Source organism: Bos grunniens, chromosome 2 (assembly GCF_055505025.1).
Source record: "Bos grunniens cultivar Pamir isolate PY7600 chromosome 2, Bosgru_T2T1.0, whole genome shotgun sequence".
Classification (NCBI taxonomy): Eukaryota; Metazoa; Chordata; class Mammalia; order Artiodactyla; family Bovidae; genus Bos; species Bos grunniens.
Genome location: NC_141166.1, coordinates 95,913,025 through 95,940,056, shown reverse-complemented (window position 1 = coordinate 95,940,056; position 27,032 = coordinate 95,913,025). Strand labels below are relative to the sequence as shown.

The window sequence follows — 27,032 nt, the reverse complement described above, 5'->3', positions numbered from 1 at the left end:
GCCACTCAACAGTGTCCTAAATATGGAAGACAAAGAGAATCAAAACTGAAAACTGACCTTTGAGTTTTGACTATGAAAAAAGTATTAAAATTTTTCAAAAAATTTGGAGGTCAAAAACTACAAAAGGCTGAGATTTTATTCAAAGTTGAAGACATCTAAACAGTATTATATAAACAGTTTTCTAAAGAATTTATGATTAAAATGAAACATTAGCTTCAGTTGAGGAACACCATTTTTCTCACTTGTTTTCTTTTTTGCTGGAAAAGGTTTTAATAGTAGAGTCTATCCTTAGTGCCTTATAAATCCTATTTTCTCACCAGAGAAAAGGAAAATGTTAAACCATTATTCTAAAACAACACATGAAGTATTCTAATTTGATAGTACAATGTCTGCATAAATGTGGAGCTACAGCTACCTAAATCCTAAATGTGATTGCATATCCCAAGAACTCAGAAGTAAATTCAGTATTTTTAATGTGTCAGATCATTCAGCTAAGTAGTTGTTTTTTTTTTATTTTCTCATTTTAAATTACAAGTCTTCAATGAAACTGTCAACTACAATCCATTAATTGTAAAATTATTTTTCATTAAAAATCATTCTAGGGAGGCTGTCCTAAGATGGCGGAGGAATAGGACGGGGAGATCACTTTCTCCCCCACATATTCATCAAAAGAACATTTGAACGCTGAGTAAATTCCACAAAACAACTTCTGAATGCCAGCAGAGGACATCAGGCACCCGAAAAGCAGCCCATTGTCTTCAAAAGGAAGTAGGAAAATATACAAAAGACAAAAAGAGAGACAAAAGAGGCAGGGATGGAGCTCCGTCCCAGAAAGGGAGTTTTTAAAAAGAGAGAAGTTTCCAAACACCAGGAAACACTTTCACTGCCTAGTCTGTGGTGAACCTTGGAACCACAGAGGGCAACATAACAGGGAGGAAAAATAAATAAATAATTAAAACCCACAGATTACAAGCCCAATGATAACTCCCCCAGCACAGACGTCTGCACCTGCCACTAGCAAGCGGGGGCTGGGCAGGGAGGTGCGGGCTGCATTGCTAAGAGTAAGACCCGGACCTGAATGCCCCGAGGGCAATCTGAAGGAACTAACTTGGGCTAGCAAGCCAAACTGTAAGACACTGCCAGGCCCGCTCACAGGACAAAAGACTGAGCAGAGCTAGCCGGCTGCAGATCATCCCCTTCCAGTGACAGGTAGCCAGAGCCGGAAGGGGGAAACCATGGCCCCAGAGAGGCATTATCTAACAAACTGTAAGTAGGCTTCATTGCTAAGACTTCTTGGGATTCTGGACGGTTGATATCCGCCTGAGGAAGTGCGCTGGTTGTACACCCAGAAAACTGAGTGGCAGGGATGGGGAAGGCGGTAAGTCGCAGTGACTGCGCTACCAAACACCTGGTCACCTGAGCTGCTCAGACCTGGGAAGGGCACAAAACGCAGGCCCAACGGAGTCTGCGCCTCTGAGGACTACCTGAGTACCTGAACCTGAGCGGCTTAGACCTGGGAAGTGCATACACCCAGGGCCGGCCTCAGACAGTTCCCGGCAGAGCAACCTAGAACCTAAGCAGTGTAGACAGGGAAAGCACACACGCTGTGAGTGGGGGCAAACCCAGTGTGGCCGAGACACTGTGAGCACATGCCAGTGTTATTTGTTTGCAGCGTCCCTCCCTCCCCACAGCACGACTGAACAAGTGAGCCTAAAAAAGTGTCCACCACCACTCCCCTTGTGTCAGGGCGGAAATCAGACACTGAAGAGACCAGCAAAGAGAAGAAGCTAAAACAGAGGGAACCTCTTTGGAAGTGACAGGTGCAATAGATTAAAACCCTGTAGTTAGTACCGACTGCATAGGAAGGGGCCTATAGATCTTGAGAAATATAAGCCGGATCAAGGAACTATCTGAAAATGAACTGACCCCACACTGCCCACAACAACACCAGAGAAAGTACTAGATATATTTTTACTATCATTCTTTATTTTTTTAATATTTTTTAATTTTAAGTTCTCTATTACTCCTTTAATTTTCATTTTTATAACCTACTATTACTTTGCAAAAAAAAGAGACCCTATTTTTTAAAGCAAACTTCATATATATATATATATATATATATATAATAATTTTTGTGACTTTTTTCCTTAAATATTGTATTTTTGAAAATTCAACCTCTACTCTAGATTTTTGATCTTTGCTTTTTGGTATTTGTTATCAATTTGGTACCTTTACGAACCCAATCTTCAGTACCCATTTTTATCTGGGAGTGAGATTACTGGCTTGACTGCTCTCTCCCCTTTTGGACTCTCCTTTTTCTCTACCAGGTCGCCTCTATCCCCTCCCTCCCCCTTTTCTTCTCTACCCAACTCTCTGAATCTCTTTGTGTGTTCTGGATGGTAGAGAACACTTAGGGAACTGATTACTGGTTGGATCTGTCTCTCTCCTTTTGATTCCCCACTTTATCCTCCCGTCTACCTCTGTCTCCCCCCTTCTCATCTCTGTATAACTCCTTGAACACCTCTGAGTTGTCCAGACTGTGGAGTGCACATAAGGAAGTGATTACTGGCTAGTTTGCTCTCTCCTCTTTTGATTCCAGCTCATCTCATTTGGGTCACCTCTATCTGCCTCCTCCCTCTTCTCTTCTCCATGTAACTCTGTGAACCTCTCTGGGTGTTCCTCACTGTGGAGAAACTTTTCGTCTTTAACCTAGATGTTTTATCAATGGTGCTGTATAGATTGAGAAGTCTTGAGGCTACTGTAAAAATAAGACTGAAAACCAGAAGCAGAAGGCTTAAGTTCAAATCCTGAGAACACCAGAGAACTCCTGACTCCAGGGAACATTAATCAAGAGGAGCTCATCAAATGCCTCCACACCTACACTGAAATCAAGCACCACCCAAGGGCCAACCAGTTACAGAGCAAGACATACCATGTAAATTCTCCAGCAACACAGGAACACAGCCCTGAGCTTCAACATACAGGCTGCCCAAAGTCACTCCAAACCCACTGACATCTCATAACTCATTACTGGACACGTCATTGCACTCCAGAGAGAAGAATCCAGCTCCACCCACCAGAACACCAACACAAGCTTCCCTAACCAGGAAACCTTGACAAGCCACACTTACAACCCCACCCACAGTGAGGAAACGCCACAATAAAGAGAACTCCACAAACTGCCAGAATACAGAAAGGCCACCCCAAACACAGCAATATAAACAAGGTGAAGAGACAGAGGATTACCCAGCAGGTAAAGGAACAGGATAAATGACCACCAAACCAAACAAAAGAGGAAGAGATAAGGAAGCTACCTGATAAAGAATTCCAAATAATGATAGTGAAAATGATACAAAATCTTGAAAACAAAATAGAATCACAGATAAATAGCTTGGAGACAAGAATCAAGAAGATGCAAGAAAGGTTTAACAAGGACCTAGAAGAAATAAAAAAGAGTCAATATATAATGAATAATGCAATAAATGAGATCAAAAACACTCTGGAGGGAAAAAATAGTAGAATAACGGAGGCAGAAGATAGGATTAGTGAGGTAGAATATAGAATGGTAGAAATAAATGAATCAGAGAGGAAAAAAGAAAAAAGGAATTAAAAGAAATGAGGACAACCTCAGAGACCTCTGGGACAATGTTAAATGCCCCAACATCCGAATCATAGGAGTCCAAGAAGAAGAAGACAAAAAGAAAGACCATGAGAAAATACTTGAGGAGATAATAGTTGAAAACTTCCCTAAAATGGGGAAGGAAATAATCACCCAAGTCCAAGAAACCCAAAGAGTCCCAAACAGGATAAACCCAAGGCAAAACATGCCAAGACACATATTAATCAAATTAACAAAGCTCAAATACAAAGAACAAATATTAAAAGCAGCAAGGGAAAAACAACAAATAACACACAATGGGATTCCCATAAGGATAACAGCTGATCTTTCAATAGAAACTCTTCAGGCCAGGAGAGAATGGCAGGACATACTTAAAGTGATGAAAGAAAATAAGCTACAGCCCAGATTACTGTACCCAGCAAGGATCTCATTCAAATATGAAGGAGAAATCAAAAGCTTTACAGACAAGCAAAAGCTGAGAGAATACAGCACCACCAAACCAGCTCTCCAACAAATGCTAAAGGATCTTCTCTAGACAGGAAACACAAAAAGGGTATATAAATTCAAACCCAAAACAATAAAGGAAATGGCAATGGGATCATACTTACCAATAATTACCTTAAACATAAATGGGTTGAATGCTCCAACCAAAAGACAAAGACTGGCTGAATGGATACAAAAACAAGACCCCTATATATCTTGTCTACAAAAGACCCACCTCGCAACAAGGGACACATACAGGCTGAAAGTGAAGGGCTAGAAAAAGATATTCCATAGAAATAGAGACCAAAAGAAAGCAGGAGTAGCAATACTCATATCAGATAAAATAGACTGTAAAACAAAGGCTGTGAAAAGAGACATTGAAGGATACTACATAATGATCAAAGGATCAATCCAAGAAGAAAATATAACAATTATAAATATATATGCACCCAACATAGGAGCACCACAATATGTAAGACAAATGCTAACAAGTATGAAAGGGGAAATTAACAATAACACAGTAATAGTGGGAGATTTTAATACCCCACTCACACCTATGGATAGATCCATTAAACAGAAAATTAGCAAGGAAACACAAACTTTAAATGATACGATGGATGAGTTAGACCTAATTGATATCTATAGGACATTTCACCCCAAAACAATGAATTTCACCTTTTTATCAAGTGCACACGGAACCTTCTCCAGGATAGATCACATCCTGGGCCATAAATCTAGCCTTGGTAAATTCAAAAAAATTGAAATCATTCCAAAAATCTTGTCTGACCACAGTGCAGTAAGATTAGATCTCAATTACAGGAGAAAAACTATTAAAAATTCCAACATATGGAGGCTGAACAACATGCTGCTGAATAACCAACAAATCACAGAAGAAATCAAAAAAGAAATCAAAATATGCATAGAAATGAATGAAAATGAAAACACAACAACCCCAAACCTGTGGGACACTGTAAAAGCAGTGCTAAGGGGAAAGTTCATAGCAATACAGTCATACCTCAAGAAGCAAGAAAAAAAGTCAAATAAATAACCTAACTCTACACCTAAAGCAACTAGAAAAGGAAGAAATGAAGAACCCCAGGGTTAGTAGAAGGGAAGAAATCTTAAAAATTAGGGCAGAAATAAATGCAAAAGAAACAAAAAAGACCATAGCAAAAATCAACAAAGCCAAAAGCTGGTTCTTTGAAAGGATAAATAAAATTGACAAACCATTAGCCAGACTCATCAAGAAACAAAGGGAAAAAATCAAATCAATAAAATTAGAAATGAAAATGGAGAGATCACAACAGACAACACAGAAATACAAAGGATCATAAGAGACTACTATCAGCAATTATATGCCAATAAAATGGACAACGTGGAAGAAATGGACAAATTCTTAGAAAAGTACAACTTTCCAAAACTGAACCAGGAAGAGATAGAAAATCTTAACAGACCCATCACAAGCACAGAAATTGAAACTGTAATCAGAAATCTTCCAGCAATCAAAAGCCTAGGTCCAGACGGCTTCACAGCTGAATTCTACCAAAAATTTAGAGATAAGCTAACACCTATGTTGGGGTTTTTCTCCCTGGGACTTGGAAATGATGAGCCTGAAAGAATGACACGGACAATCTCTTGCAAGGACTGACAAGTTTATTTCTGCAGTCAAGATTTTTTATAGAAGCAGGAACAAAGAGCTTAAAGTATACGGCCAGCAGAGCACATGTGGAGTTAACACATAATCAATAAAAACATTTAAGGACAGTGCGCTCTAAATGACTCATGGGCTTATCCCACAACCCGCTCTCACAAGTAACATCCCTATTTATTATTAACTCTTGGCGCCGAGCATAACCAAAGGCAGGAAATGTTTTTCTGTCTGCAATGCAAAGTCGAGTACCTCTGGCCCTTCCCCATTTTCCCAAGGACTTTCTCCTTTTACGGCTATTTTGCACTACGCTTCCCAACATATCCTCCTTGTTTTTAAATTAAGCATGGTGGCTGCTGGTTGGACTCCATTGTGGGAGGCATGGAGTCTTGAGTAGAGACTTCTGTATCCTATAATCAATGACAAAAAGAGCAGTGTGATTAATACATATATAAAAATATTGGTTCCTGAAAGCCAAGCTCTAGGGTCTAGAGACGATAGGGTTTTGGTTTAAGTATCATAGAATTGAGTACTATACAATTCCCTAGGTACCCTAACTTGAAAATTAGCATCTTGTTGTTTCAACAAATTGATGTCTAAACTTGAGTTACTTGTGAGGTCCTGCAAATCTGCCTTAACCTTATTCCAAGGATATTCAGTGCTATTATAGGGCATATTAGTCAGACAAAAAGAAGTAAAATTCCAGTGACAGCGTATACGTGTTCGGAAAGTCAGTTGCTGCATTTGATCTCCTAAGTAGATAACCACAGTTTGTAACTCATTAATTCGTGTTTGTAATTGCTGATCTATTTGAGCTTGTTGAGTCCACAGATCATGAGTCTTTGTGCCAAGCAGTGATAAAATCATGATTTTGTATAGAATTATGTAAAGCCATACCAGACAAAGTTCCTAGTCACAATGGAGATAAGGCTTAAGATGCCTGCAATAATCCACCCAAGGATATGCTTTGATCGCCTAAACCCAGTTTTCAACAATACAGAAAGAAATACAGAATCAGTCCAAGGCTCAGTTAAGTTTACGGGAAGCCATAACTGAGATCTTTGTTTAACTAGTGCAATGCTAGCATTGTGATATGAAATGGTGTGATTAAGGCAGGTATACAATGCACATGCAGTACAATTGACAATCTTGGCTGATAAGTCAATATCAAAATGCCCTACAATAAACAAGTACAGAAGGTGAACACATGATTGAATATAGCCAGTACTATTGTATAGGAAGGTATAATTAGAAGGACGAAACACACCCATAGTCCCATAAACATTAGCAAAGTGCTCTAAAGCTGCTGGAATTTTCCAAGTGTGCCATTGCTTTGGCCCCACAATGGGGACGACAATCCTGGGTTGGGGGGGTGATAAGCCCCCATTATACCAATTCAGCAATATGTCCTTATCAGTCCAGAAACTTGTCTTAGATTTATGAAAGCCTCCAATGCTTGATCTATTAAACCAGGAGCAATTACGATGTTCCTCCTGTTCTTCAGAACAGTTTACATTGCCAGAAACAGCTTATCTGGAGTCATAGGAGTTCCAGTACTCTTCAGTGTCTGCTCAGCCTGACGAGTCATGTTTTCACTTGAGCCCATGTCAAGTAAGGATTCAGATGATGGCGTTTCCTCATTGGCTCTTCCAGGGTCATTGACGAGACCCTTCGTGTCAACTTCATCACTTCCCGAGGGAGTCTGGTCTTGGGGTCCTTCTCGGTAGCAGACATGGCAAAGGGGAACCCAGATTTCCTCTCCATCTGCAATGACAAGACCATAACCCTTGTCTAGGAGTCGTAAGATTCCTGGCAGCCACTGATTAAATTGCTTATAACATATTGGTGTATTGATTTCTAATTTGCTGTTTTTGTCTTCTGCAAAATGTCTATCTGCACGAGTATCAGAATTATTTTTTGTTAAGTTTAAAAAATTCAGGGAATAAAGAGTTAAAGATAATAGTAATTGAGGGTTCATGGGATAAGAAGTGTATCTCCTCTTCCATATTCCCCCTTTCTGTTTTAATAAATGAGTTTTTAGGGTGTGGTGGGCTGTTTCAATAATGGCTTGACCCTGAGGATTATAGGGTATTCCTGTAATGTGTGTGGTGTTCCATTCTGATAAACATGAGCAAAAAGAATGCGAGGTAAATGCAGGTCCATTGTCTGTTTTCAAGACAGAAGGAATCCCCATAATGGGGAAGGTGAGTAAGAGTGCGGAAATGGCGTGTTTATTGGATTCTGAAGAGACAGGTACTGTCCAGATAAAGTTGGAAAATGTATCTATTGAGACAAAAAGTAAAGAATATTTTCTTTAAGGAGCAGTGAGTGAAGTCAGATTGGTAAAGGGAATTAGATTGTTGCCCCCAGAGATTAACTCCTGAAATCGTAGTTCGTAAGTGCAGAGGGGTGCAGACATCATAGGTTTTAATAATATGCCATGTTTCAGTGAGAGGAATATGGTATTTAGAGTGCAATCTGTTAGCATTGGTATGAAGATTAACATGTTTGTCATTGGCAGATGTAAAAATGGGAGCTATAAGCCTGTCAACAGCATCATTTCTTGCGACCAGAGGGCTAGGTAAACTTGAATGAGCATGTATATGTGCAATAAAGAAAGATTTCATATGTGAATGAATTAAAGCTTGAGTCTGCGAAAATAGAGTATATAATTCTTCATCTATGTTGTATAAAAAGGCGGTAACAAAATCATGAAAAAGGGAAGCAAGTATTTGGAATCAGTATATACATTGAAGGATAATGGTTGAAGTGACAAAAGAGCATATAAAGCATACAATTCAATTCTTTGTATTGAAGAATAGGTAGTGGGTAATTTCTCTTTGATATCAGGGCCGACAATCCCTGTTATGCCTTACTTGTTGCCATCAATGAAATAGGTGGGTGCATTGGAAATAGGCTGGGATGAAATGATATTAGTTATAATGAATTTAGTACATTGTAGAAAGTCCTATAATTTTCCTTTCAGTAAATGAAATGAGATAACATTCTGAAAATCACTTAATGCCATTTGCATGGTCAGGTTATATTGTAAGGCAATTTGTAATTCCTTTTTTGTCAAGGGAACGTGTATTGCATATGGATCAAATCCAGTCAAAGTTTGTATATGGCTTCTTCCTGACATAATTAAGTGTCCTATTTTCTCAATATATGTTACTTTTTTTTTTAAGATTGTTTAGTGTGTAAATATACCCATTCTATTGGGCTATGTTGAGCTATAATTGCAGTGGGTGAATGTTCAGTGGGGAATATATCTAAAGAAACTGGTTGATCATAATCTAGCCGAGTTGAAAAAGATTGTTGAATGTGTTTCTTCATTAAGGCCAGTTCTTCTTTGGCCTCTTTTGTTAGTTGCCTAGGGCTATTAGGGTTGGGGGATCCCTTTAAATTTTTAAATAGATTTTGTAAGGCATAGGTAGGGATGCTGACAGATGGCTGCAGCCAATTAATATCTCCTAGCAATTTTTGAAAATCATTCAGTGTGCATACAGACTGCACAGAAATTTGAGTTTTTTGAGGTTTGATTTTAGATTCTTCCATAACATGTCCTAAATAATTAAAGGGTGCTTTCCATTGAATTTTATCTGGTGCTACAAGCAGAAAAGTAGTAGTAACTTCATTATATAACTGTTGCAAACAGAATTCAGATTCCATAGAAAGAAGTATATCATCCATGTAATGAATTATAAACGTAGTAGGGTATTTATCTCTAATGGGTTGTAATAAAACAGACATGAGATATTGGCAAATGGTAGGGGAGTTCATCATTCCCTGAGGTAGTACCTTCCATTGAAATCTTTTAACAGGAGCCATGTGATTTATAGAAGGAACTGAAAAGGCAAAACGTTTTCTATCTTTAGGGTGCAAAGGTATAGTAAAAAAGCAGTCTTGTAAGTCAATAATAACTATAGACCATCCTTTTGGTACCATAGAAGGGGAGGGCAATCTGGGTTGTAAGGGCCCCATAGGTGACATGGTATTACTAACATTTCTTAAATCTATCAATATTCGCCATTTTCTTGATTTCTTTTTTATTACAAAAACAGGGGAATTCCATGGGGAAAATCAAGGTTCTATATGAGCTTTCTGTAATTGTTCATTAGCTAATTGCATAAGAGCTGCCAATTTTTCTTTAGTTAGGGGCCATTGAAGTGTCCATACTGGGGTATCAGATTCCCAATTGAGGGGCAGTGGTGTTAACTCAATGGCCCCCATTAAAAGGTTCATTTAAAGAAATTGTGGCTTTCGTTTGTTCAAGAAAATCCTGTCCCCATAAATTTATAGGGATATTAGTAATATATGGTTTAAGATAAGCTACAATTTGATCAGGGCCATACATTTGTAAATAGGATGCACTGACAAAAGTTTGTGTGGCATTAGCTTAACCCATTCCTAATAGTTTAGAAGGAGCCATAACCTTACCCCAATCAAGGGGCCATTCTGCAGCTCTAATGATTGAAATGTTAGCTCCAGTATTTAACATGCCTGTGAAAATTCTTTCCCCGTATGCATAAAGTAAGCATGGGTTTCTGATGTTCCTTTAATAAAGTGGATACTGCAGCAGTAAGGCTGGTACTGCCAAAGCCTACCTGCCGAACTTTATCAGATGCCTTCATTGGTTTAACATATGGCAAAAGTAATAATTGTGCAAAATGTTCTCCTTTTTGTAAGTATGCATTTCCCGCTTTCACAACATTGACCATAACATGTATTTCCCCTTCATAATCTTTGTCCATAACACCAGTCAAACCATTAAACCTCTCATTGTGCAGCTACTATGTCCCAAAATTAGTCCCATTGTCCTGGGTGGAATTGGGCCATAATAACCAGTGGGAATTTTGTGAGGGTTGTATAATTCTATTAGTTCCATATCATAAGGCCTAGGTATATCAATGCAAGCACTCTTAGATGTAGTTGCTTGTAGCATCATAACATTAGGTTCTCCTTTTGTAGTGGGGCTAGAGGATGGCCCCTTTATTAGTTTCCCTGTTGTTTTTGCTGTGCATCGGGGTTTAAAGTGTTTCCATCCTTATCAAATTTAGAATGACATTCATTCAGCCAATGAAACCCCCTTTTACATCTTGGACATACTCCTGGGGGTCTCTTCCTATTAGAAGTAGTCTTATTTTTTCTGGCCTGTATTGGCAGGTGACATTGTTTTTTCATATGGCCGGGCTTCTCACAGTTAAAACATTTGGTATTAGCAGCCTTTTGTACATTAAAGGTTTCCAATGTTGCCAGTTTTGCTCTATGGGACATAGATCCGATGTCCTTATATGCTTTCAAATATTCCATAAGAGAGCCAGTCTCTAGAATAGGTCTAAGCATGGATTGACATTCTTCATTAGCATTTTCAAAAGCAAGTTGTTTTAAAATAATATTTTGTAAAGTCACATCCTTAATAGATTTTTCAATTGCATCCTTTAATTTTCCTATAAATTGAGAATATTCTTCCTCATGTCCTTGAATAATCTTAACAAATGAACCATCAGAGTTAGTGCTATAAACTTTTGCTTATGCCCTGCAGGCAGTTTCTTTAATGAAATGTAACATCTCAAGGGTAATATTAGCTAGTTGCACAATAATATCGGCCATGGCTCTTGTTTCCAGTGAGTATATCATAGGTTAAATTGGCAGGGTTACCATGAGATTGTTTGTCAATCATCAGTTGTCAGGCCTCATCATTAACTCACATTTGCCACTGCAGTAATTGTTGAGGATTTAAAACCGTCTTTGCTACCAGAAAAAAAATCATATGGCATCCAATGGTCAGCCCATCCTCTGAGAAATTCTATACAGTAAGGAGAAGTAGGTCCATACAGAGTGCATGCTTTCTTAAAGCTAGACAACATGCCAAAATCTAGATTAGCCCAAGTATATTGGCCTTGGGCAGGTTGATTAAATTGCATTGGGAAAGCAAAAGTGCAAGCAGGCATCTCCCGAGGAGGAGTGAAATGATTAGTACGAGCAAAGTTAGCAATTGCTGTTACAGGCAGAGCAGAAGGAAAAACCTTAGATTTGGGCTGTCCGTTGAATGAAATGACCTCTGTTCTAAGTGGCTTCAGTTTTGACATATCCTGTATATATATGTCTCTAAGTTGTTTTTCTAAGGATTGCGTCTGATTGAGCATAACATTCTTATATTTCAAAGCACCTTGCGTATCTTGTTCCTTAAGCTCATATTCATGTAAAGATTGAATAGTTTTTACTTCCAAATCAATGTTATGTCCTTCAATTTGTTCTGTGATAGCTCGTATGAGTGACCAGGTAACCCTTGCCAACATGCTCGCAAAACATATTTTTAACCCTTTTCTATATGTCTAGATTGAGTGTCCCCTCTTCTGGGAACCATGAATTGTTCCAGTAAAATATGATAGCAGTCGTTCAACCGATCTCTTGAAACATTAATACCATTTTGTTTCAAAAAATGATGCATTATAGAAATGAAAGGAATTTTACTGCTATGTTGTCCCATCCTGCTTACCTCTTTCTGCAGGGGCTCGTCGCTTTGTTTAGCCTTCCTCTCAAGTCCCTGTTCAGGCGCCACTTGTTGGGGTTTTTCTCCCCGGGACTTGGAAATGATGAACCTGAAAGAATGACACTCGGATAGCCTCTTGCAAGGACTGACAAGTTTATTTCTGCAGTCAAGCTTTTTTTATAGAAGCAGGAGCAAAGAGCTTAAAGTATACGGTCAGCAGAGCACATGCGGAGTTAACACATACTCAGTAAAAACATTTCAAGGACAGAGCGCTCTAAATGACTCATGGGCTTATCCCACAACCCACTCTCACAAGTAACATCCCTATTTATTATTAACTGTTGGCGCTGAGCATAACCAAAGGCAGGAGATGTTTTTCTGTCCGCAGTGCAAAGCCAAATACTTCAGACCCTTCCCCATTTTCCTAAGGACTTTCTCCTTTTACGGCTATTTTGCACTATGCTTCCCAACAACCTATCCTACTCAAACTCTTCCAGAAAATTGCATAGGAAGGTAAACTTCCAAACTCATTTTATGAGGCCATCATCACCCTAATACCAAAACCTGATAAAGATGCCACACAAAAAAGAAAACTACAGGCCAATATCACTGATGAACATAGATGCAAAAATCCTTAACAAAATTCTAGCAATCAGAATCCCAAAACACATTAAAAAGATCATACATCAAGACCAAGTGGGTTTTATCCCAGGGATGCAAGGATTCTCCAATATCCACAAATCAATGTAATACATCACATTAACAAGTTGAAAAACAAAAGCTATATGATTATCTCAAAAGATGCAGAGAAAGCCTTTGACAAAACTCAACATCCATTTATGATAAGAACTCTCCAGAAAGCAGGAATAGAAGGAACATACCCCAACATAATAAAAGCTATATATGACAAAACCACAGCAAACATTATCCTCAATGGTGAAAAATTGAAAGCATTTCCCCTAAAGTCAGGAACAAGACAAGGGTGCCCACTTTCACCACTACTATTTAACATAGTTTTGGAAGTTTTTGCCACAGCAATCAGAGCAAAAAAAGAAATGAAAGGAATTCAAATTGGAAAAGCAGTAAAACTCTCACTGTTTGCAAACAACATGATCCTCTACATAGAAAACCCTAAAGACTCCACCAGAAAAGTACTAGAGCTAATCAATGAATATAGTAAAATTGCAGGATATAAAATCAACACAGGGAAATCCCTTGCATCCCTATACACTAATAATGAGAAAATAGAAAGAGAAATTAAGAAAGCAATTCCATTCACCATTGCAACGAAAAGAATAAAATATTTAGGAATATATCCACCTAAAGAAACTAAAGACCTATATATAGAAAACTATAAAACACTGGTGAAAGAAATCAAAGAGGACACTAATAGATGGAGAAATATACAATGCTCATGGATCGGAAGAATCAATATAGTGAAAATGAGTATACTACCCAAAGCAATCTATAGATTCAATGTAATTCCTATCAAGCTACCAACGGTATTTTTCACAGAGCTAGAACAAATAATTTCACAATTTATATGGAAATACAAAAAACCTCAAATAGCCAAAGCAATCTTAAGAAAGAAGAATGGAACTGGAGGAATCAACCTGCCTGACTTCAGGCTCTACTACAAAACCACAGTCATCAAGACAGTATGGTACTGGCACAAAGACAGAAATATAGATCAATGGAACAAAATAGAAAGCCCAGAGATAAATCCACGCACCAATAGACACCTTATTTTTGACAAAGGAGGCAAGAATATACAGTGGAGAAAAGACAATCTCTTTAACAAGTGGTGCTGGGAAAACTGGTCAACCACTTGTAAAAGAATGAAACATGAACACTTTCTAACACCGTACACAAAAATAAACTCAAAATAGACTAAAGATCTAAACGTAAGACCAGAAACTATAAAATTCCTAGAGGAGAACATAGGCAAAACACTCTCCGACATACATCACAGCAGGATTCTCTATGACCCACCTCCCAAAATATTGGAAATAAAAGCAAAATAAACAAATGGGACCTAATTAAAATTAAAAGCTTCTGGACAACAAAGGAAACTATAAGCAAGGTGAAAAGACAGCCTTCAGAATGGGAGAAAATAATAGCAAATGAAGCAACTGAGAAAAACTTAATCTCAAAAATATACAAGTAACTCCTACAGCTCAATTCCAGAAAAATAAATGACCCAATCAAAAAATGGGCCAAAGAACTAAATAGACATTTCTCCAAAGAAGACATACAGATGGCTAACAAACACATGAAAAGATGCTCAACATCACTCATTATCAGAGAAATGCAAATCAAAACCACAGTGAGGTACCATTTCACACCAGTCAGGATGGCTGCGATCTAAAAGTCTACAAGCAATAAATGCTGGAGAGGGTGTGGAGAAAAGGGAACCCTCTTACACTGTTGGTGGGAATGCAAACTAGTACAGCCACTATGGAGAACAGTGTGGAGATTCCTTAAAAAACTGGAAATAGAACTGCCATACGACCCAGCAATCCCACTGCTGGGCATACACACTGAGGAAACCAGAAATGAAAGAGACATGTGTACCTACCCCAATATTCATCGCAGCACTGTTTATAATAGCCAGGACATGGAAGCAACCTAGATGCCCATCAGCAGACGAATGGATAAGAAAGCTGTGGTACATTTACACAATGGAGTATTACTCAGCCATCAAAAAGAATACATTTGAATCAGTTCTAATCAGGTGGATGAAACTGGAGCCTATTATACAGAGTGAAGTAAGCCAGAAAGAAAAACACCAATACAGTATACTAATGCATATATATGGAATTTAGAAAGATGGTAATGATAACCCTGTATGTGAAACAGCAAAAGAGACACAGATGTATAAAACAGTCTTTTGGACTTTGTGGGAGAGGGAGACTGTGTGATGATTTGGGAGAATGGCATTGAAACATGTATAATATCATATGTGAAATGTATAGCCAGTCCAGGTTCAATGCATGTAACAGGATGCTCAGGGCTGGTGCACAGGGATGACCCAGAAGGATGGTATGGGGAGGGAGGTGGGAAGGAGGTTCAGGATTGGGAACATGTTTACACCTGTGGTGGATTCATGTTGATGTATGGCAAAACCAATATAATTTTGTAAAGTAATTAGCCTCCAATTAAAATAAATAAATTTATAATAAAAATCATTCTAGTGAAATTTCTAGATAGTATTTCAGGTTATTAATTTACAGGTTAGATTATCAATACTATAAATATATTTAATAACAGTATTATAAAATTGTATTCTGGAAAATGATATCTGACCCTATTCATAAGAGTTATTAGAGAGAATAAGTCATGTAAATATAAAGAAATAAAGAAAACAATATCAGTCTATAAAAGAAGAATGAGGCAATATCGTAAATCTAGGTGATAAGATAGTTTCAATTAATGGAGCAATCAACAAATCAAAGTCTAGATAGTTCATACTGAGAATAAAACTTTTAGTTACAAAGATAATAAAAAGATATATCAATCTAACAAATTATGTCAGCAATCTCTTATTTCCTTAAATTTGGGATTTCATTGTGCATTAAGAATTTCTACAACTGCAGCCATAGATATTCACAGAATCCCTACTATGTATCAGTAAATATGTATAGAATTTAATATGTTTAAAGTAATTCACTATTAAGTGCATAATACAGGATTTTTTTTCCTAAGTATCTCATAGGTATTACTGTACAGCATTTCACATTGTGATATTATTGCATATTATTTTTTCTCCACACTAAGATCTAAGCTCCTTAAGGCACAGATTTACTTATTTTAGCCCATGCATTTTTTTATACTAGCACAATGACTAACAATGGATGAATACATTGGAATCTATGTATACAGATTTTAGCATCAAAAACAAGGCACCATGATACATGGTAGAAGTTTATATTTAACTATATTAGAAATGCCTAGAGGTCAATCAGTGATTTCATGAAAACTCCGACCCACTGAGGGCCTATTAAGGGATTAGCCAAGTGTATTCATGAGCCAGAGAATATCCTACATTGAGACTGACATATTTAGTTTCAAGATGCTCTAGGGAAAGAGTATCAGAGACTGAAAACCAAGATTTAGGAAAATGCTAGATATAGGGAGCTGGTAGATAGATGAATGGATAGATAGATAGACAGATTGATATAGAGAAATATAGATAAAGATGAGAGAGATATCAGAAGTCAAAAACAAACTCTGGGTTTCAAAAGTCAGCTGACATAAGATAAAGACAGGCCAGATAGAACCATGTATTTGAAAGGTTATGTATGTTGTTCATTATACAATGCCAATAAGCATAAGCTCTAGGAAAACCTTGGTAGAAAATTTTGCTTCTGTAACCTCTTCTACAACTAGGATCACATATGGGTGATTCTATAGGTGAGTAGAAAGTGAATCTAGCCAGAGGTAGAATCAAGAGTAAGAGTTTTTATTTTCTCTTTTGATGGAGTAGATAGATCTAAGACTGCTGCTGCTGCTGCTAAATCGCTTCAGTTGTGTCCAACTCTGTGCAACCCCATAGACAGCAGCCAACCAGGCTCCCCTGTCCCTGGGATTCTCCAGGCAAGAACACTGGAGTGGGCTGCCATTTCCTTCTCCAACGCATGAAAGTGAAAAGCTGTTTTAGCTTCTTCTGTTTGCTGGTCTCTTCGGTGTCTAATTTCCTCCCTGATGCAAGGGCGTGGTAGTAGTAGAAAAGTCAAGTCGCTCAGTCATGTTCGACTCTTGGTGACCCCATGGACTGCAGCCTACCAGGCTCCTCCGCCCATGGGATTTTCCAGGCAAGAGTGCTGGAATGGGGTGCCATTGCCTTCTCCGAGATCTAAGACTATAAGAACACAACTCTTATGTGGAAATTGACAGTAAAATTTTTCAATGTTAATTTATAAGACAAACAGTTCATATGTTTATGAAGTTAAATTTATAAAATATGTTGCCATAAAGAATAACAATCAAAGGTGCAGTTACTGATTGTCCTCATATAAATGACTATCCATTTGTGGTCTTGTTGAATCAAGCTTTGGGTGGATATAAATATACACATAGGGTTTCCAGGTGGTGCTAGTGATAAAGAACCTACCTGCCAATGCAAAAGATGTAAGACATGCACATTCCATCCCTGGGTTAGAAAGATCTCCTGGCCGAGAGCATAGCAACCCACTCCAGTATTCTTGCCTGGAGAATCCCATGGACAGGGGAGTCTGGCAAGGTACAGTCCATAGGGTCATACAGAGTCAGACATGCCTGAAGCAACTTCGCATGCAAACATATACATTCTCATGACAGAGTGAAACATAGCTGCTCTATTTCCACCACACTGAAAGAATTTTGACATCCTCAGGGATGTCAAATTACAAAGGCTAAAAACAAGTTTTTGATATGCAGTTCTGATCTAAGGTATATATCATGCAAAATACTTGAAATCTAGGATTTTGTCAATTGGTCTTCTACTGATTAACAAAATGTATCCAGGCATGACTGACTCCATGGACATGAGTTTGAGCAAGCTCTGGGAGTTGGTGATGGACAGGAAAGTCTGGTGTGCTGCAGTCTATGGGCTTGCAGAGTCAGACACAACTGAGTGACCGAACTCAACTGATCCAGGGATTTAGAGTTTTTTGGTAGGTTTTCAAAAAATATTTAAAAGTTGAAGAAATAAACATTATAATAACAAGTTCTGGAGTGAAACATGCTACCACATGAAGAAATCAGCAACCACACTGAAATTCCCAAGCAATTACACCATATCCCCTCCTGAATTTATCACATATGTACGCCTATGGAAAAGTTTTGTGTTAGATGACACATGTATAATCATGTATGGATTCAGTTGCATCTGAAATGCTCTATGGAGGAGATAACATTTAATGTGCTGTTGGGGGAATATCTTCAAAGGAAGGCATCTACTTCCTTAGGAGAAAGAAGAGCATATAATGTGATCAGAGGAAGAAATGAAAAAAAAAACACAGAAATGAAGGGGCTGATGGGTGGCCATTTTTGAGTAAGTGAGCATGCAGAGATGTGTTATAAAACAAAGCAACCTGTGAATCAAATGTGTGATTTTATTTAATTTTATATTTTATTTCTAGAAGTTTTTCTTTCTTCATATAAATTGCAGTTGATCATTATTTGACCTACTAAATAAAAATGCTTGAAAGAATGTCAGAACAACTATTTTAAGTAGCAGACATTATAATTTTTTAGTCATTCCTGTAAATCCAATTAAATACCACAGATCCATGCAATTAAGCAGCAATTGTCACAATGCTATTTCTAGAAAAAAATACATCTGACTGTATTTTCAAACTGAAAAATGATTAATTAACCAAGATAATTCCAATTATGATGCTTTAGTGTACCCTGTGTTATAAATTTCTTTGGAAGTTTATAAATTATTCTATTGGTCTTTTTGAATACAATACAGACTGTATGTTAACAATTTGATAAATTGAGTATTATCTGAAATTATTTAGGATGCAAGACAGTAAGAACTTATTTTTAGTGACTTCATCATTATTCTGTCAGAACCAAAACACTTTCAATTTTGAAACTATAACTTGTAATACATACTAATATAGTATTTTGATGTTAAATATAAAAATTATTCATGAAATAGGAAACCAAGCTTTAGAAGTCATATTTTTACTTTTAGAATTAAATCATTCTACTCAAGTGTATAGCCTAAAATAGTAACATAAAAGTCAAGGGGGAAAATTGTTAGCTATATGTGTGTGTGTGTGTGTGTGTGTGTGAGTGTATACACATATATTAATATATGTACACATATATACATACATAAAAGCATATGTATACACATATCCATATATGTGTTCTCTGAGATAAATTAAGATCCAGATTTTACTGAGCATATCTTGTAAACAAGGGACCACTATATGCTTATTTGCAAGTGGACACAGTTCACCCTTGGAAAGAAATGTGTGTATAAAATTTCAAACACAGAAGCTTTTAAGTTTAATTAGGTCCCATTTGTTTATTTTTGCTTTTATTTCCAATATTCTGGGAGGTGGGTCATAGAGGATCCTGCTGTGATGTATGTCAGAGAGTGTTTTGCCTATGTTCTCCTCTAGGAGTTTTATAGTTTCTGGTCTTACGTTGAGATCTTTAATCCATTTTGAGTTTATTTTTGTATATGGTGTTAGAAAGCGTTCTAGTTTCATTCTTTTACAAGTGGTTGACCAGATTTCCCAGCACCACTTGTTAAAGAGATTGTCTTTAATCCATTGTATATTCTTGCCTCCTTTGTCAAAGATAAGGTGTCCATATGTGCGTGGATTTATCTCTGGGCTTTCTATTTTGTTCCATTGATCTATATTTCTGTCTTTGTGCCAGTACCATACTGTCTTGATAACTGCGGCTTTGTAGTAGAGCCTGAAGTCAGGTAGGTTGATTCCTCCAGTTCCATTTTTCTTTCTCAAGATCGCTTTGGCTATTCGAGATTTTTTGTATTTCCATACAAATTGTGAAATTATTTGTTCTAGCTCTGTGAAGAATACTGTTGGTAGCTTGATAGGGATTGCATTGAATCTATAAATTGCTTTGGGTAGTATACTCATTTTCACTATATTGATTCTTCCCATCCATGAACATGGTATATTTCTCCATCTATTAGTGTCCTCTTTGATTTCTTTCACCAGTGAAAAGACAGCCTTCAGAATGGGAGAAAATAATAGCAAATGAAGCAACCGACAAACAACTAATCTCAAAAATATACAAGCAACTCCTACAGCTCAACTCCAGAAAAATAAATGACCCAATCAAAAAATGGGCCAAAGAACTAAATAGACATTTCTCCAAAGAAGACATACAGATGGCTAACAAACACATGAAAAGATGCTCAACATCACTCATTATCAGAGAAATGCAAATCAAAACCACTATGAGATACAATTTCACACCAGTCAGAATGGCTGCGATCCAAAAGTCTACAAATAATAAATGCTGGAGAGGGTGTGGAGAAAAGGGAACCCTCTTACACTGTTGGTGGGAATGCAAACTAGTACAGCCACTATGGAGAACAGTGTGGAGATTCCTTAAAAAACTGGAAATAGAACTGCCTTATGATCCAGCAATCCCACTGCTGGGCATACACACTGAGGAAACCAGAAGGGAAAGAGACACGTGTACCCCAATGTTCATCGCAGCACTGTTTATAATAGCCAGGACATGGAAGCAACCTAGATGTCCATCAGCAGATGAATGGATAAGAAAGCAGTGGTACATATACACAATGGAGTATTACTCAGCCATTAAAAAGAATACATTTGAATCAGTTCTAATGAGGTGGGTGAAACTGGAGCCTATTATACAGAGTGAAGTAAGCCAGAAGGAAAAACACCAATACAGTATACTAACGCATATATATGGAATTTAGAAAGATGGTAACGATAACCCTGTATACGAGACAGCAAAAGAGACACTGATCTATAGAACAGGCTTATGGACTCTGTGGGAGAAGGAAAGGGTGGGAAGATTTGGGAGAATGGCATTGAAACATGTGAAATGTCATGTATGAAACGAGATGCCAGTCCAGGTTCAATGCACGATGCTGGATGCTTGGGGCTGGTGCACTGGGACGACCCAGAGGGATGGTATGGGGAGGGAGGAGGGAGGAGGGTTCAGAATGGGGAACACATGAGAAATAAAGGAATAAAAAAAAAAAAAATTTCAAACACAGCCATCCTTAGGTATCTGCAGGGGACTAGTTCCATGTACCCCTGGCATTCCAGAGTTCATGGGTGCTCAAGTCCCTTACATTAAATGCCACAGAGTTTGTATATAACCTGCTCGCATCTTCCCATAATCTTTAAATCATATCTCGGTAACTTATAACATCTAATACAATATAAATAATATATAAATATTTACCAGCACACAGAAAATCCTAATTTCTCTTTTTGGAACTTTCTATAAATATTTTTCAAATATTTTTCATTCACAGTTGGTTGAATCTGAAGAGGCAGAAGCAGAGAATACCAAGGAATAACAGAATATAAATATTCTATCAATCAGATTGGTTAGCTAGGCAGACAATAGTTTGTTTGCATATACAAGGAGGTGTTGAGGTCTTCTCTGAAAAAAAAGAAAAAGAAAATTCCATCCTAAATCAATTAAGACCTGGCCCTTACAGACTTAGCCCTTTAACAATACCAACAAAATTACAGATAGAAACACTAATTCTCAACAAACCTTGGTATATATTAATCAGATTTTTCTTCTTACCCAGACCAGTGAGGTAAGGAACTACAGGTAAAAGCTTCAATATATAAAACATTGAACCTCAAACGTTATTCAGTTAAGACATTGAAGACATAGCTTAAGGAGTATCCTGCTTCCTACAAATACTAGCCAGCTTTGGACCAGGCATTAGCATTAGTATCGGTAGAAGAGCAGAAATAAAATGTAGCTAGGTACAAAAGGACATCGGAGAAGGCAATGGCAACCCACTCCAGTACTCTTGCCTGGAAAATCCCATGGATGGAGGAGCCTGGTAGGCTGCAGTCCATGGGGTCGCTAAGAGTCGGACACGACTGAGCGACTTCACTTTCACTTTTCACTTTCAAGCATTGGAGAAGGAAATGGCAACCCACTCCAGTGTTCTTGCCTGGAGAATCCCAGGGATGGGGGAGCCTGGTGGGCTGCCATCTATGGGGTCGCACAGAGTCCAGCACGACTGAAATGACTTAGCAGCAGCAGCAACAAAGGGATACAGGGGAGCATCAGTAGTAAAAGGAGGGAGACTGAGTTGAGAAGCCATGAAGCACCATCAGTGCTGATGCTGCACTATTGCTCAAGTCCTTCTTCAGAGCAAAAACTTTTCTCCCCAAATGCCTTTGGTTATATCCTTTTCTCTATCTGACTAATTTGTGATCTGTATGTATAGAAAGATCGTTATTATACTTATATTGGATATATCAAATTTCTCATGTTATTTATGTTTTATTTCCTAATTTATATCTTTCCATCTCCTTTTGCTCTTAGTTCTGAAATAATTCGTTCAAGAGTCTAACTAACATGCTTCCCTGAGTACTCACTATGCTATCTACTGCCATTATATTCTAGCAATCTTGTTTTCTATTTCTATCTCATTATTATCATGCTTTAAATCATTTCTCTTGTATTATGAAAGTCTGCTTTTATCTAATTCATGCAAAATAATCCTTAATCTTTTTCCTACAGAGATTCTCTTTCATTGAAGTCGGTCTACTCTAAGCGCATAGAATGGTATCCATATCTTTTCACCCCTGCTCCCTCCACCCTTGCTTCCCCATACTTATAGAAGATTTAGTTTAATTAGTATTCATAGTTGATTTGATTGTATATCTTTCACTTCTTTCAAAGCTAGGCTACAAAAATATGGAAAATTTAGACTTTTTTCCCATTGGTAGCATCAAAGTGAATGTGAATGTGAAATTTGCTCAGTTGTGTCCAACTCTTTGAGACCCCATGGACTATGTAGTCCATGGACTTTTTTAGGCCAGAATACTGGAGTGGATAGGTTTTCCCTTCTCCAGGGGATCTTTCCAACCTAGGGATTGAACACAGGTCTCCTTCATTGCAGGTTGATTCTTTACTAGCTGAGCTACAAGTGAAGTCATAGTTTATAAAAGAAAATGTCAAAGCCACAGCCACAAATGTGGCTAGGCTTTGACATTTGACAAATGTAGTAGGGACTTTAGAAATGTTTATCCTGAAAGCCTGAAATTAGAAAAATTAGGTTTTTGTTGTTGTTTCCTTGTTTTCACCCTCCAGCAGCTGACCTAGAGGATTCCATTTTTCATTTTTTCATTGGACTTCCTCTACATGTTTTGTTTTGTTGAGGTATAACTGTTCTCTATAGGCTCATGGTTGATTTGGAAGTCTAGACATACCCAGTTCCTTTTCTAACCTGGCCACTATCTTGAGTTTTCTTTTTTTAAGTTACTTCTTTCTATCAGATACAGTTCTTTTCTATCTGTTACTCTCTCAGGCTCCTTTCCAATCAAATAGTCATTACATAGTTGGAATGTGGACCACGGCAGGTCCTTCTCATTCCCTGGCCACAGAAATTATCCTACTTTATCTTTACCTAGACTGCTCTGGATCCTCAAAGACCTGTATGCCATTTCCTTCTCATCCTTTCCTTGTGAGGTGTCCAGTGAGGGGAACATTTCTGCAAATCTCATTAACAGCAAAGACTTTTGTGGGTTTCAGTGAGGAAACTGAAAACAGGTGGGTGTCAAATGTAAGAAACTGGTTCTGAAAAGTCACAATAGATAGGTAGACAGAGATGTCCACATACATGTGTGTTATCTGTACCAGCTTTATTGGGGACTGGGCAGTAGGAATGGAAGGCATCAGGTGCTATTTTCTGTTTTAACAATTAATAATTACATTCAGGAATTTTTCTCACCCTTCTGTTGTGTCTTAATTATTTATAGCTCAGATCCCCAGCTTTGTCGTAACACTTTCTGCCTCCTGTCTGTCTCTAGAGATAGCTATCAATAAAAACAGCTGCTAGAGGAGAGTGACTTTAGATTATGGACTGAGTTGAATTTAAAGTCTTCATACTGCAGAATATATTCTGTTGGTTCTCCTTCCTGTGGTGGCAACAAAATTTCTCTTGCTTTGTTGATCACTCCCTAGCTATTCAAAGGAGTGATGATCAATAGATAAATTGAAGGGGGGAAATACAATGGCAAAAGGCAGTATTATATTCATCTAAGAACACTTCGGCTCATGTGGCTTGACATAATATATTAAAATACAGTTATAAGTGCTGCTTAGGGGAAAGTATTCCACAAAAAGTTAAGAGTTCTTGGCAAAACCAATACAATATTGTAAAGTTTAAAAATAAAATAAAATAAAAAAAAGAATTCTTGAAAGATAAAAATTTGATCAAAACATAGAATCATGCTCAGAGGGTTTATTGTCAACTTTCTTGTTTTAAAAATTCACACAGTACATTAAAATGGAGATGCACAAATAATGAATATGGACAGGACTAAAAGGCTTAAAAAGATATTTAAACACAAAAGTGAAGTATGGGGAGCTGAAGAAAAAATAAATCATAATCATATAATGGCAAGCATTGAAAATAGATCCCTTGGCTAAAAACCCAAATGAAATACCATTGAGCTGTTTCTCAAAAGTATACCTTGTAATAAATTGATTGAATCTAGTCTTTTGTAGCATAAAAATTTCTATATACATGTGTAGAAAATGAAGATAAATAAAGGTCCTGTTAAGTGTTAGGTACGAGGGAAGTCGCTCAGTCGTGTCTGACTCTTTGTGACCCAGTGGACTGTAGCCCAGCAGGCTCCTCCATCCATGGGATTCTCCAGGCAAGAATACTGGAGTGGGTTGCCATTTCCTTCTCCAGGAGATCTTCCCAACCCAGGGATCAAACCCATGTCTCCCGCATTGCAGGCAGATGCTTTAACCTCTGAGCCACCAGGGAAGCCAGTTTTAGGTGTAGTTGTAGATATATTTCTTTAAAACGGGGCATTAACTATCATTTAAATGGAATTTTATATTAGAAAATATAAGATAATACTGTACTTAAACTTTTAAAGCTATGAATTCTAATTTTAAGTCATTATTATAGACCAGCCTGAAGTATTTACCAGCATGAATTCCCTAAATGAACAAAAGATATTAGTCATGAAATGGATCCAAATTCTCCATACTTCAGAGGTTTTTTTAATGTTAACATCAATAGCTTGACTCACAGTGAATTCTATGATCATGGATATAAGCATGTGTGTAAATATTTATTTATATATGTATCAGTTCAGTTCAGTTGAGTCACTCAGTCGTGTCCGACTCTTTGCGACCCCATGAATTGCAGCTCTCCAGGCCTCCCTGTCCATCACCAACTCCCGGAGTTCACTCAGACTCACGTCCATCAAGTCGATGATGCCATCCAGCCATCTCATCCTCTGTTATCCCCTTCTCCTCCTACCCCCAATCCCTCGCAGCATCAGAGTCTTTTCCAATGAGTCAACTCTTCGCATGAGGTGGCTAAAGTACTGGAGTTTCAGCTTTAGCATCAGTCCTTCCAATGAACACACAGGATTGATCTCCTTTATAATGGACTCATTGGATCTCCTTGCAGTCCAAGGGACTCTCAAGAGTCTTCTCCAACACCAGTTCAAAAGCATCAATTCTTTGGCACTCAGCCTTCTTCACAGTCCAACTCACATCCATACATGACCACTGGAAAAACCATAGCCTTGACTAGACAGACCTTTGTTGGCAAAGTAATGTCTCTGCTTTTGAATATGCTGTCTAGGTTGGTCATAACTTTTCTTCCAAAGAGTAAGCATCTTTTAATTTCATGGCTGCAATCACCATTTGCAGTGATTTTGAAGCCCCCCAAAATAAAGTCTGACACTGTTTCCACTGTTTCCCCCTCTATTTCCCATGAAGTGATGGGACCAGATGCCAGGATCTTCGTTTTCTGAATGTTGAGCTTTAAGCCAACTTTTTCACTCTCCTCTTTCACTTTCATCAAGAGGCTTTTTAGTTCCTCTTCACTCTGCCATAAGGGTGGTGTCATCTGCGTATCTGAGGGTATTGATATTTCTCCCAGAAATCTTGATTCCAGTTTGTGTTTCTTCCAGCCCAGGGTTTCTCATGATGTACTCTGCATATAAGTTAAATAAGCAGGGTGACAATATACAGCCTTGGCATACTCCTTTTCCTATTTGGAACCAGTCTGTTGTTTTATGTCTAGTTCTAACTGTTGCTTCCTGACCTGCATATAGGTTTCTCAAGAGGCAGGTGGTTTGGTATTCCCATCTCTTTCAGAATTTTCCACAGTTTATTGTGATCCACATAGTCAAAGGCTTTGGCATATACACGCTAAATTAACAAAATCATTCTCATTTTTAACCTTTATATATAATATTTTATAAATCCTCATATTTCAAAGAGAGATAATATAAGTTTCTTGATACTACAGTAGGGTAACACAAATAGTGAAATTATGTCAAAGGCCAAATTAAAAATGGGTAACCCAAAAAGGCATCATATAGAGATACATTAATTCCAAAATCTACATTCATTTCTATACCATAGAGTGGAAAAATCTCTATTGAAATTAAACAGAGTATTTTTAGTTAATTTTAGAGCTAATGCAACTTAAATAATTCCAGAATACTTCATATATAGAATTACATGTAGAAATATGTAGAAAAAGCCTAACTTTACTAGACTTTACTTCAAAAATATATTCTTCAATCAGACAGCAAATTGCTCACAGAGCTGTTTTAAATTTAGAGTAAATTAGGAGAAATGTAAAACTGTAAGTGAATGGAATTGGTAGATCCTTTCCAATATTAAATTTTTACAAATAAACAGCAACATGTAAATACACATGTAACTTTAGTTCCTCTTTGTTTTCTGCCATAAGGGTGGTGCCATCTGCATATCTGAGGTTATTGATACTTCTCCTGGAACTCTTGATTCCAGCTTGTGCTTCATCCAGTCCAGCATTTTGCATGATGTACTCTGCATATAAATTAAATAAGCAGGGACACAATATACAGCCTTGACATACTCCTTTCCTAATTTGGAACCAGTCTGTTTTTCCATGTCTGGTTCTAACTGTTGCTTCTTGACCTGCATACAGGTTTCTCAGGAGGGAAATAAGGTCGACTGGAATTCCTATCTTTTGAAGAATTTTCCACAGTTTGTTGTGATCAACACATTCAAAGGCTTTAGCACAGTCAGTGAAGTAAAATTAGATGTTT

General features: G+C 37.6%; 1 long non-coding RNA gene across 1 annotated transcript; it reads right to left on the bottom strand.

Moving 5' to 3' along the window:
- Positions 1–5,737: 5,737 nt before the first annotated feature.
- LOC147378370 (uncharacterized) lies at positions 5,738–12,437 on the bottom strand. The gene is made up of 3 exons (XR_015152042.1): positions 12,253–12,437; positions 7,018–7,514; positions 5,738–6,160 (listed from the first exon to the last, which is right to left on the bottom strand). It is a non-coding gene; the product is annotated as an uncharacterized LOC147378370 (long non-coding RNA).
- Positions 12,438–27,032: the final 14,595 nt, after the last annotated feature.